General features: G+C 44.6%; 1 pseudogene across 1 annotated transcript; it reads left to right on the top strand.

Moving 5' to 3' along the window:
• The first annotated feature begins 7,125 nt into the window (after positions 1 to 7,125).
• Positions 7,126 to 8,308, top strand: LOC306917685 (transcription factor Sox-1a-like; annotated as a pseudogene). The gene has a single exon. The product of its transcript is annotated as a transcription factor Sox-1a-like (transcript).
• Positions 8,309 to 11,765: the final 3,457 nt, after the last annotated feature.

Below are 11,765 nucleotides of genomic sequence, written 5' to 3' on the forward strand. Positions count from 1 at the left end.
TGTGTGTGTGTGTGTGTGTGTGTGTGTGTGTGTGTGTGTGTGTGTGTGTGTGTGTGTGTGTGTGTGTGTGTGTGTGTGTGTGTGTGTGTGTGTGTGTGTGTGTGTGTGTGTGTGTGTGTGTGTGTGTGTTGCGTGTGTGTGTGTGTGTGTGTTGTGTGTGTGTGTGTGTGTGGGGCGGGGGGCACACTAAAGTGTCCGACAGGCATTAGTCCGACAACAGCGTCACTCCCGACATGCGCGGCCGGTTAAAACTAACCCGTGGCTTCCTGTGAGGTTTGGTTTAGCGTTGGGTTTTGGGTATGGTGTCGGACTCATGACTGTGGAACTGTTAGTACTTTGTCAGACCAATGCATGCACCCGTGTGTGTGTGTGTGTGTGTGTGTGTGTGTGTGTGTGTGTGTGTGTGTGTGTGTGTGTGTGTGTGTGTGTGTGTGTGCGTGTGCGTGTTGTGTGAGTGTGCCTGTATGTGCGTTTGGGACGGGGGTGGGGGGGCGGGGGGGGGGGGGGGGGGGGGGGGTGTTTACATTGTTCAGACAAGCTGTAATGATGAGTTTCTTGATCTACTCGTGCATGAGTGTGCATGTCTGTGCGTTGGGCAAGCGTGATGTTTGAATCTCAGAGGGGCTATCATTGCTCGTAATCCTTTTCATAGTCCGTTAATCCATTGTCGCTGGGGTCAGTCCCCCACACACACACTCCCCACTCCCCCAGCATTCTCTCTCTCCTCTCTGTCTCCCTGCCTCTGCGCTCTTCTCTTTCCTCTAATCCCTTGACGTTTCCTCGTTACAAGTTACAACATCATGATTCTTACCCTCACTACCAACAATGTAATGTCAATGTCTCGAACATTGCTGGTTGGATTGACCTGCACCTTCATGCTCCTCTCAGGATGAAGTTGAACCCTATTGTTCTTTTTATATATGTGTCTGCTATATGCTCGTGTGAGCGACACAGACAAGGTATGAATTTCTTCTAAGTGGAGCTTCTATAGAGTGTCGCAGTCCCGCCCCCTCGAGGGACCCGGAAAAGAAATCCCTGTTCATTTTCCTCATAGACTTTTTGGAAAGTATTTATTTAAAGACGTTTACGCCGCGGACAAAGCCAACTCTTGTCATGACAAATCATGACAATAAACACAATGTTTTGGGCCAAACAAAGAATTAGAAAGTATAAAAAAACGGCAGGTTACAACACTTTTTTTGTTGTTTTTCTTCCTTGTAATTATTTGTTTGGTCCAAAATATCGTGTTTGTTGTCATGATTTATCACGACAAGAGTTGGCTTTGTACGACGCTTAAAAGGTCTTTAAATAAATATCTTTCGAAATGTCTATGGGAAAAATGCATTGGGAACTATTTCCTGGGCCTGGCGTCGTCATGAAAGGGGGCGGGACTGCGATGCTCTATAGTGTAACTTTGCCCTAGCCCTTTTCATCAATGGCCAGTGACAGACAATGGAATAGTTAGACATTTTTTAAGTTGTTGTTTTTTTTATCAAAAGCCCCCAAGCTATTGACTACTTGCAAGGTGCTTTTCAGTTTCCCTTGCTCATCTTCTCTCTTGCTGCTCCTCCTCCTCATCTCTCAAGCTGCGTTCACACGGGCAGGTGCAAGATACAGTCTACCATTAATTTTCAATGGAAGCCAGCGACACGAATACAAAGATACATGCAACGTTTGTAGCTGCTGCAAAAGATACAAAGCTACAAAAAAAAGATGAGCTGGTTTCATCTTCAGCTACAAAGATGCAAAGCGACAAACACGCTGTGTAGCTTTGCATCTTTGTATCTTTTGCATCTGCCCGTGTGAGCGCATAGCATCATACAAGTGCGTTGAGTTTGAAGTTGAATGCGAGGGCTTATAAGCCAATAAATCAAATAAAAAGACCATTTCTATGCATGGTAATAGAGCACCGAAGTCTGACATCAATATCGGTAGAGGGCGCAAATCCACTGGTTCAGGTACTTTTTATTTGCATTGTAATCCCCATAGGGGGATTTTAGATCGCCTCATATAAGAATTGTGTTTGAAAAATAAACATGTCATCCAGGCCGCTTCACTCATATGGATATGAAGAATCAACTGACTGAGAGAAAATGCTATTGTTACTGCTACTGAATTAGTTACATTTTCACTAGAAACAGACAGTATCATATATGAGTGACTGACTGTCACAAACGATACAGAGACACCTCCCTGACAATAACGCAAAGACAGCTTGTTTATTTTTGGACCACAACGCTTATATGAAACGATTTTAAGATGAGCCAATGTTATTCTCCATAGAAAAATTACTTCCGTGAACCAGGCAAGACCAGGGGGCGAGCGAGTGACGTCAGGACTTCGGCGCTCTACGATGCAAAGGTAATCAACAAACTATATTAAAAAAACTGGTCAAACATCTGCTAAATTGTCAAATAATATAATAAAGATTGTGATAATAGCGCAGGTGTACAAGCTCGCAATATTTATCTCGCTTCACAATATTTATCTGTTGAACCGAGTCAAACTGAATGGAATGCCTCACCGTCCAGATATGCCTTCCCTCAATCTCTTATCTCTAGCTGTCTATCCCTCCCTCCACTTTCTCACCTGTATTCTCTCTATAATGCACTGGGCAGGCCTTGAATCCCCATCCACAAGCACAGTATAGTCCCTATACAGGGTTCCACACAGAAACGTACAAATGCAGATGTGCGTAGACAGACACGCTGCCTTGGACTCCTCTTGCAGTGAAGGAAGTATGAGGTCAGTCCGTTGCTCTCCCCAGGTTGGCAGAGGGAGTGTAGAGCCCAGGATTTCATTAGTACCACAGTCCAAATTTCATTCTGACCCCTCCACGAAAAGGCCTTGTTGTCCTGACCCCTTATCTATCATTTATACATTATGGATCAATAGTGTGGACTTACACTGTTTTTCGTCTGTGGCAAAAACAAAAATGGCATTACAAAAAGATCTAATTGTCTGGCTACTGTGGAACTATAGTAGGTGTGAATGGGTGAATGTAATGTTCTTTGTAAAGCACTGTGGATAAAAAGCACATGCATAATACAATTAGATAGATTTTAAGTTCATCTTTATTCACTTTGTGTCAAACCATTACTGCCCAAAGTAACGACTAGTGATGCAGCTGCTAATTATTAAAGTACTCTGTGAGAGAGAGAGGCTTCTAAAGAAATGAAGCTGGGGGGCTTGCTGGATCAAATCAGGAATTTCCGTTCACGTAAAGTTTTTTCTTTGCATCCAGTGAAACGTGCGTGTGCGTGCGTGTGCGTGTGCGACTGTGCGTGCGTGTGTGTGAGGGGGGCAGTTTGGTCTCCTGTGAAAGCACTAGTGCCGTACATTGTCAGGCATTGCAGCTTTGTGGAGCAGGTGTAAATGAAGAAATGGCCCTGGCTGTCTGGATAACAGCACACACACACACACACACACACACACACACACACACACACAGTCACACACACACAAAACACATTAGCATTAGTATACGTCTCCAGGTATTTTGAATATTGTTACAACATTTACCACTTCAGCCCTATATACATTTTGGCCATGCATTTGAAAATAGCCCATCTACAAGCTCACAACGCATTGTGAGCTTAGATCTGCTTTTTTCAAAAGCTTTTTATGCATTTTGAAATCTTGAAATGGGACATTCTGCATAATTGGTACTTTTACTTTTGGTACTGTAAGTAGGCCTACATATGTATGCCCATACTTTTGTATTTTGAATTCCGGACTTTTACTTGCAACGGAGTAGTTCTACATTGCAGTAGGCTATTTATACTTTTACTTAAGTAAAACGTGCGTGCGTGCGTGCGTGCGTGCGTGCGTGCGTGCGTGCGTGCGTGCGTGCGTGGGGTGCACCGTCGAGGCATTGAGTCCCAGTGGAGCTGACAGTTTGCTGTGACAGAGAGCTTTAAACAAACCCACTAGCTCAACCTCCACTGCAGAAATATTCCTTTGATTTTATTAGGCGTGTGTGTGTGTGTGTGTGTGTGTGTGTGTGTGTGTGTGTGTGTGTGTGTGTGTGTGTGTGTGTGTGTGTGTGTGTGTGTGTGTGTGTGTGTGTGTGTGTGTGTGTGTGTGTGTGTGTGTGTGTGTGTTCGGTCTACCTCACAGAGTGTGTGTGTGTATTTAAAGGAAAGGGATGATACAGATTTCCACTTCATTAGACCAGTAGTACTAGCTATAGCATGTTGCCTGTGTGACACTGGAGGGAAAAATATATTGATGCTTAGGCCTATATATTGTACAGCCTATTTAAAGCATTCTTAACTGCAGTCTTTCACGTATCCATCGTGTATATTTTGGGGTTCATCGGTTGCTATAATCTACTCAGGTATAGATGCCGTTTGAGTTAAATGACGAAATAGCCTTCAGCTCATATACGAGCCATTATTGAAGAACAGTAATAGAGTATGTGTGTGACATCATCATCATATGCGGGAACGCCTACTGAGTGGCAAAAAACTACTTTTTGGCCTTGACAGCCCATACATCCAAACAGAAAAGTCCTATCCGATTAGATTAAACGACATTAAACAACGTTAAACTCACTTTACCACTCACTTTGCCACTCGATTTGCTATTCACTTTATGCATGCGCATACCATCCACTGTATAATATAATGCCACTAGTTTGACATTTTACCACTCAAAAAAGGATCTGCTAATTGAGTGCTTTGTAAATAGGCTGGATTGAACCAGGGTGTCCCTATTCTGGGGTGAACATTCAGTAAAAAAAGAAATAGCAGATAGGTCGACAGTGTCTGTCTGCCTGTCTGTATACTGTAACATATATGTATGGTAATTTATTTTATTTTTAAAAGTCGTCATGAAAGGTCGTCATGATTGAACGGGACACGAACACGCGACACGCCGTCAGGCCAGAGCCTATATGTGGCATGCGCCTGGACCACTAGGCCAGCGGGCGCCCCAATGCATGGTTAATTTTGAGATATAATTGAATCATCTGCTCTTGGTGAAGTATTCCTCTCTCCTCCTGGCTTCACGTGCTGCTGGAGTGTCTCTTAAACTCGTTCAAAAGGACCGCTACCGAATGACTTCTGTCAGGTGCTGGCTGCTCCCTCTCTCTCTCGCTCTCTCTCTCTGTCTCTCTCTCTCTCCTGTTTGGGGACTTATAGACTTATGGGAGGTGATTTGAGGGGTAGAGGTTTCTGCTGACAAAAACAAACAAAACACTGATTTCGTCTATATGCCTTAAGTCTGTGGTTTTCAACCCTTTTCATGTCAAGGTGACGGTCCATTATTTATTCTGCATTTAAGCCACGACGGAAAATAGATGATGCTCAGAACTTGTAAGCTGAAAATCGGTTGGTCACAGTATAAATTAAGAGAAGTTTACAACATTTAACACCATTTGTTCTTGTTTTGTGACGGATTTTTTTTGTATTATTAATACAAAAAAATAATAATAAAAATAAATAATAATAATTTATTATTTAATATTATTATTATTATCATATACTGTATATACATAAAGGCCTATATATATTAAATATTATAGACTATTTTAATTCATTGCAATACTCTGACAGCATCACCCCCCCCCCCCCCCCCCCGCCCCCTCCCTCCCTCCCTCTCTCTCTTGTTGCCGTGCTCGTTCGCTCTCCGGCTTGTGCTCGCGGACAAAAGGGGGGCTTTAGATGGCACGTGCTCTTTCCGTCAGTCACCTGTCTCCTAGCAACGGACACAACAGGAAAACACCTGTGGCTCTGAATAGGAAGACGACTGAAAGAACTCGTTACTCCGCCAAATATGGGTCAAACTGAAAGGCTGCGCATGTCGCGGGTTGTTGAGTTCGACGGAAAAACCAAAAGGAAACGAGCGTGAAAAACGGAACAGATTTTATTATTTGGGTGGTTCATGTTCTTCTGTATATACAAACAAGCTCAATTCTAGACTGTGTTTTTATTTGTTTTGGCTTCATGTGGTTGTCCATATTATATAATGAGAGAGAGAGAGAGAGAGAGAGAGAGAGAGAGAGAGACTGAAATATATTGCTATATAGGTATAGGCCTATAAGTGCATAAGTCATTATACAGTCACCCATCTGATTTAAGGTGCAATTAAAGGTTATGGATCTGTAAAATAACAAAGAATAAAGATAAATAAATTGTTTTATGCAATACTTGTAGGCTACATCCTATTAAGGCCTTTATATATAGGCTATTTCTTCACCAAAAGATTTGAAGGATATAGGCTATAAGGCTACACTTAAAGTGAGATCACAGTAAAATATGGTTGGCTTTCTCGATATGACACAAAACATGAATAGGGAATTGGTGAAAATCAAAGTTGCATTGCAGTGAGTTTCATGTATTCACACACACACACACACACACACACACACACACACACACACACACACACACACACACACACACACACACACACACACACACACACACACACACACGCATTGGTGTGTGTGTGTGTGTGTGTGTGTGTGTGTGTGTGTGTGTGTGTGTGTGTGTGTGTGTGTGTGTGTGTGTGTGTGTGTGTGTGAGAGAGAGAGAGAGAGGGGGGGAGTATTTTAGGTCTCTCTCGATCCGTTCCGACGTCACCAAACCGAAGAGCCCTTTCTTTCCCTGTGCATGCAAATCACGTCTCGTCTCGCAGCTCCTCCATTGGCCGCTTCGGGAGCTCATTTAGCGGCTGTCAAAGCGCGTGGCCCCGGCGGGCATGCTCCGTTAACTTTAGCCACTATAGTGTACACTCACTCACCGCATGCTATCGGTGGGTATAGGCTACACAACACAGCTCAACGACACAACAACGTGCGTGGATGAGAGTTTCCAAAAGAGCATCGGAAGGGAACGGATCTCAACTAATTTTGTCAAAAGGGGGAAAGTTATTATAGGGTTATCCAAGTTTATCATCTTTTATGAGAATTGGAGCCTCTCTCTCTCTCTCTCCCCATCTCTCTCTCACCCCCCCCCCCTCTCTCTCGCTCTCCCTCCCTCTCTCTCTCTCTCTCTCTCTCCGTGCCATCCGTGGATCGTTTCGCCGTACGGTACGTGCGCTGTTTCAACCCCGCCGGTCTGAATGTTTGCGCCCGCTTGATTTCAGAGGTGTTGTCGTCCCATATACCAAGCCGGGTGAATGTATAGCATTATGATGGAGACGGACTTGCACTCCCCCGTGGTGCCCCAAACCAACCCCTCCAACCCGGGGGGAGGAGGAGGAGGTGGCGGGCCGAACGGCGGCACCACCGCCGGCGTCGGGGGGAAAGTTGCGCACCAGGAGCGCGTCAAGAGACCCATGAACGCGTTCATGGTGTGGTCGCGCGGCCAGCGGCGCAAGATGGCCCAGGAGAACCCCAAGATGCACAACTCTGAGATCAGCAAGCGCCTGGGCGCCGAGTGGAAGGTGATGTCCGAGGCGGAGAAGAGGCCCTTCATCGACGAGGCCAAGCGGCTGCGCGCCATGCACATGAAGGAGCACCCGGATTACAAGTACCGCCCGCGGAGGAAGACCAAGACTCTGCTGAAGAAGGACAAGTACTCGCTGGCCGGCGGGCTGCTCGGCTCGACGATGGGCGTCGGGGGGCTCGGGGGGATCGGGATGCAGCGGGTGGAGAGCCCGGTCGGGCACCACCACCCCCACCACCACCACCAGGCGGCGACCGGCTACGCCAGCCACATGAACGGCTGGGCCAACGGGGCGTACTCGGGCCAGGTGGCGGCCGCCGCCGCGGCGGCTCACGCCATGATGCAGGAGGCGCAGCTCGCGTACACACAGCAGCAGCAGGGCACCGTGCACCCTCACCACGCGCACCACCCGCACCACCACCACCACCAGAACCCGCATCAGCCTGCCATGCACCGCTACGACATGAGCGCGCTCCAGTACAGCCCCATCTCGAACTCGCAGAGCTACATGAGCGCCTCTCCGCCGGTGTACGGCGGACTCACCGGCTACCAGCACCCGGCGCACCACCAGGGCTCCCCCACCGGGGTGTCCGTGTCGCCGGTGCTGTCCGCCGGGGGTGCTCGGCGGAGGGACTCTGGGGTCTCTGGTGAAATCGGAGCCCAACGTCAGCCCCGGCCCCCCCGTCGTGTCCTCCGTGTCGTCGTCGACGCGCGCGCCGGCCCCGTGCCCCGGCGCCGGGGACCTGAGGGACATGATCAGCATGTATCTGCCCGCCGCCGGAGGAGGAGGAGGAGAGGCGGCGGGGGACTCGTCCGTTCAGGGCAGACTGCACGTGCTCCATTCCCAGCACTACCAGAGCAGCGCTGCGTCCGCGGCGGGGGTAAACGGAACGGTTCCTTTGACTCATATCTGAATTCATAAAAGAGAACATTGAGGAGAAAGAGAAAAAAAAGAATAAACGGTTGCAATTTACGCACAAACAAACATAAACCATAACCAAATATTTAATTTTTACATTTTCGCTACCTGTGTTTGTTGTGCAGGCTGGTTAATTTGTAAATCAAAAGGCGGAATGTCGTCTTGAAAAATGCAATCACTTTGAAAGAAATAACAATATTTTTTTTTCCTTCTCGTTTTTTTTCTCTCTCTCTCTCTCTTTTCTTTCTTTTCATTTATTTTTTACTCTTTCGGTAAAGGATTTTGTTTTTTTGCCTGTCCCGTTTGGCGAAGCGAAAGGAAAGCGCATCCAATTAGCTTTGCTCGCTGGAGCAGAGCATGCCAAGTTTTGACACGATTTTAAATTATATATCCCGTGAAGACAGACTGGTGCATTTAGATTTTCTCTTTCGATATTCTGTGGAATTAAAGACCTTATAACTATTATCCTTTTTTTTTTTTTTTTTGAAAGCGATGATGGTTTGTTTATATGAAGGGACGTTATATAAGCTTATTTAAGCGAGAGGGGGGGGACAGTTCGAAGAAGTTTTAGAGGCCGCTGTTCCCATTTCTTCTCCTGTCTGTAAAACACTGTACTCGATTTGTTTCTGTTGTTGTAAAATCATGTAAATTGTGAATAAATAGGCCTACTGAAATAAACTGCTGTAGGCGACTGTATAAATAATTTACAAAAGACTATATAGGCCTATCTAGCCTGCAACTCATGCCACAACAAGAAAAACTAAAACAACAACTCTGGGTCTCGATCGGGGTAAATGTTTGGCAGAGGCGAATTATTGTCCAAACGCCGAACCATAGTCCTATCATCCTATATATGTAGGCTATTTCAAAATCATTTCGAATAAACAGATATTTTTGGGTTGAAAAACTGAATTATCGTTGAACAATTAGCCTAATAATAACACACATATGCTCCAAATGTATACGGGCCCGTATAGACAACCCGTTTACAGAGCAGTGTTCAATTTAATGATGATGACGATAATAATATTTTGTATTTTATTTTATTTTTTAAAAGAAGGTGAGGTTCAAGATGTACCGGGTATACCTCTATATATTCCATTTGGGAAATGGACAAGTGCTGATGTCAATAAACAGGCTATTCAAATGGGGTTAGCCATAATATGTGATTTATCTAAAGGCTCATTGATACAATAGAAAAATTGTCGAGTTCAGCCCTTGAGCTAAAACCATATTTCCAAATGCGTTGTGGAAACGAACAACCAATTCTAATATCTACTGTGGGCTGGTATACATGCACAAACAATATTATATAATAGGCTATTTATTCATTTGGACAATATTTTTGACTAAGCCAATGGTGCATTATTGCCGACTTTTTATATTCCTGTATTTCTAATCCTATAATATGGAAATAGGCATATACGTCATCCTGCTGCAATATGTTTTGTGTAAATAGCCTATTCCAGTATTAATAATCCCACTTGAAGAAACAGTAAAAGCGTGCTGACACATGTTTAGTCTATATTGCCCTAGCTGTCGCAGCTCATTTTGGTACAGTATTCTTATTCTCTTATAGAGTTTTTAGGGTCTGTTTCCAAAATGTATTAATATGCAGTCGGCTTCATATATTCTTATTTCGTGCATGGCATATTGAGCCTGCAGTTTGCAATCAACAACTTCTAAAAGCGAGATTTGACTTGTATTAACGCGGGGGTCACTATAACCTAAAATATCTCAATACTGCAGCCTGCAGGTTTTGATTGATTGATTGATTGATTGATTGATTGATTGAAGAATTTATTAACAGTTTGCAGAATTACAGTACATTTCAAGCACAAACTCAATACAAAGGCTGTTAACTGTGAGTGGACGACCCAATTAAGCATTACACTTGTTTCCAATAGGGTCCACCATGTTCAAATTCATTGAATAAGGTCATTTGCTAATTGCTAAACTACAGTTTTAATTTTATTTTCATAATATCCACAATTAAAAAAACATGCATAGGATATAACTTTTTTTCCTCCCCAATGAAAGAACGACTGATGTGTTCAGTAAAGTTACGTGTGGACAACTAAATTAAATACCCTGGCCTTTCTCTAATAACCTTTTATTAAGGGGAACACTTGTTAATTGAGATGTCTTAAAATGGTTAAAACTCTGCCCACTGCTGACTGCATGCGTCGTAGCCCTTGGGGGAGTATAGTCGACCATGGGAATTCAAGCAGAAGAGTGGATAATAAGAGGTTGTTTAGCCTTATTTTAAGAGGTTTATTTTGTCACGGTTGCCTGCAGCGCTTGGGGATCATCGCGACCCGCCTTATCTTGATCATTCTCAAACTTGGAAGTATAATCCAGCAACATGAGAACGTGTCCGGTGGTCATTGAATTACATTCTTACATTCTCCTCAACTGTCTGTCATGACTGTCTGTCTGGGCCCCACATCGCATCGCATCACATGCGCCGTATTATATCTCTCTTCAAATCCCCATGTCGGACCGTGTTAAACACCCAGACAAATCCCACACCCAATCCCTGACCCCGGACAATTAAGGACGTCAACTGACAACCGCGAATACATGCAGCACCACCTTCTACCACCTATTATAGGATATTGGCGTCGGTGCGCGGCTGTTAAATTATTTAGCCTGTAAATTAATTTGAGGGCTGAATTGCGGGCTCAAGCATGCAGCCATGAAGGGACATTTTGATGTGAAGTGAATGAACGGAGAGAATTAGAAGAAGAGAGAGAGAGGGGTGGGTGCTCAAAGAGAATATATAGGGATTAGACATGCAGACATGGGTGCTAAAGAGCCAGTATATGCAAACGAAGCGAAGGTCAGTTTATTGGAGGCGAGACAGAAACTAGACACACTTGTCTTGTAAGGAGTAGGTACTCTGGACTTAAAAAAAATAAAAAACAAGAAAGTGACGTGCGCGCTATATCGAAACTTGTATTGTGCGCGCGTGCGTGTAAGCTATTTTGCATATATGCATAGAGATCACCCGTGCACGCAAACCAGAGCGCGCGCGAGGGGGGTTTGGGGGGGGGGGGGGGGGGGGGGGGGGGGGGGGGGGGGGGGGCTTTCAGGAGTATAGACTATTATGTCAGAGATAATTTATTTAACCGCCTCTGAAGGTGCAAGACAATTATAACTATTCGAAACGAAGGTATAGTATTGTATACAGTTGTAGGACTTTATATGCTTTATGAAAGTTACTTTCATAAAGCATAACTGTATAGTATTATTAGTCCAAGTTACATGCAGTTATACAGGCCTGTAACTTGGACTAATAAGTGCACCATGCATCAATTTGTGTCAGGTTTCAACATGTGGTGATGCTGTAGGCCTATACATGCATTAGCCATGCCCTAAATATAATAGGCTAGACTAGAGTAAATATAGGCTGTATTGTATATACACTAATGAGCCTGTCGAACTTGAAT

The sequence above is a fragment of the Electrona antarctica genome (assembly GCF_951216825.1).
Source record: "Electrona antarctica genome assembly, chromosome: 24".
NCBI lineage: Eukaryota > Metazoa > Chordata > Actinopteri > Myctophiformes > Myctophidae > Electrona > Electrona antarctica.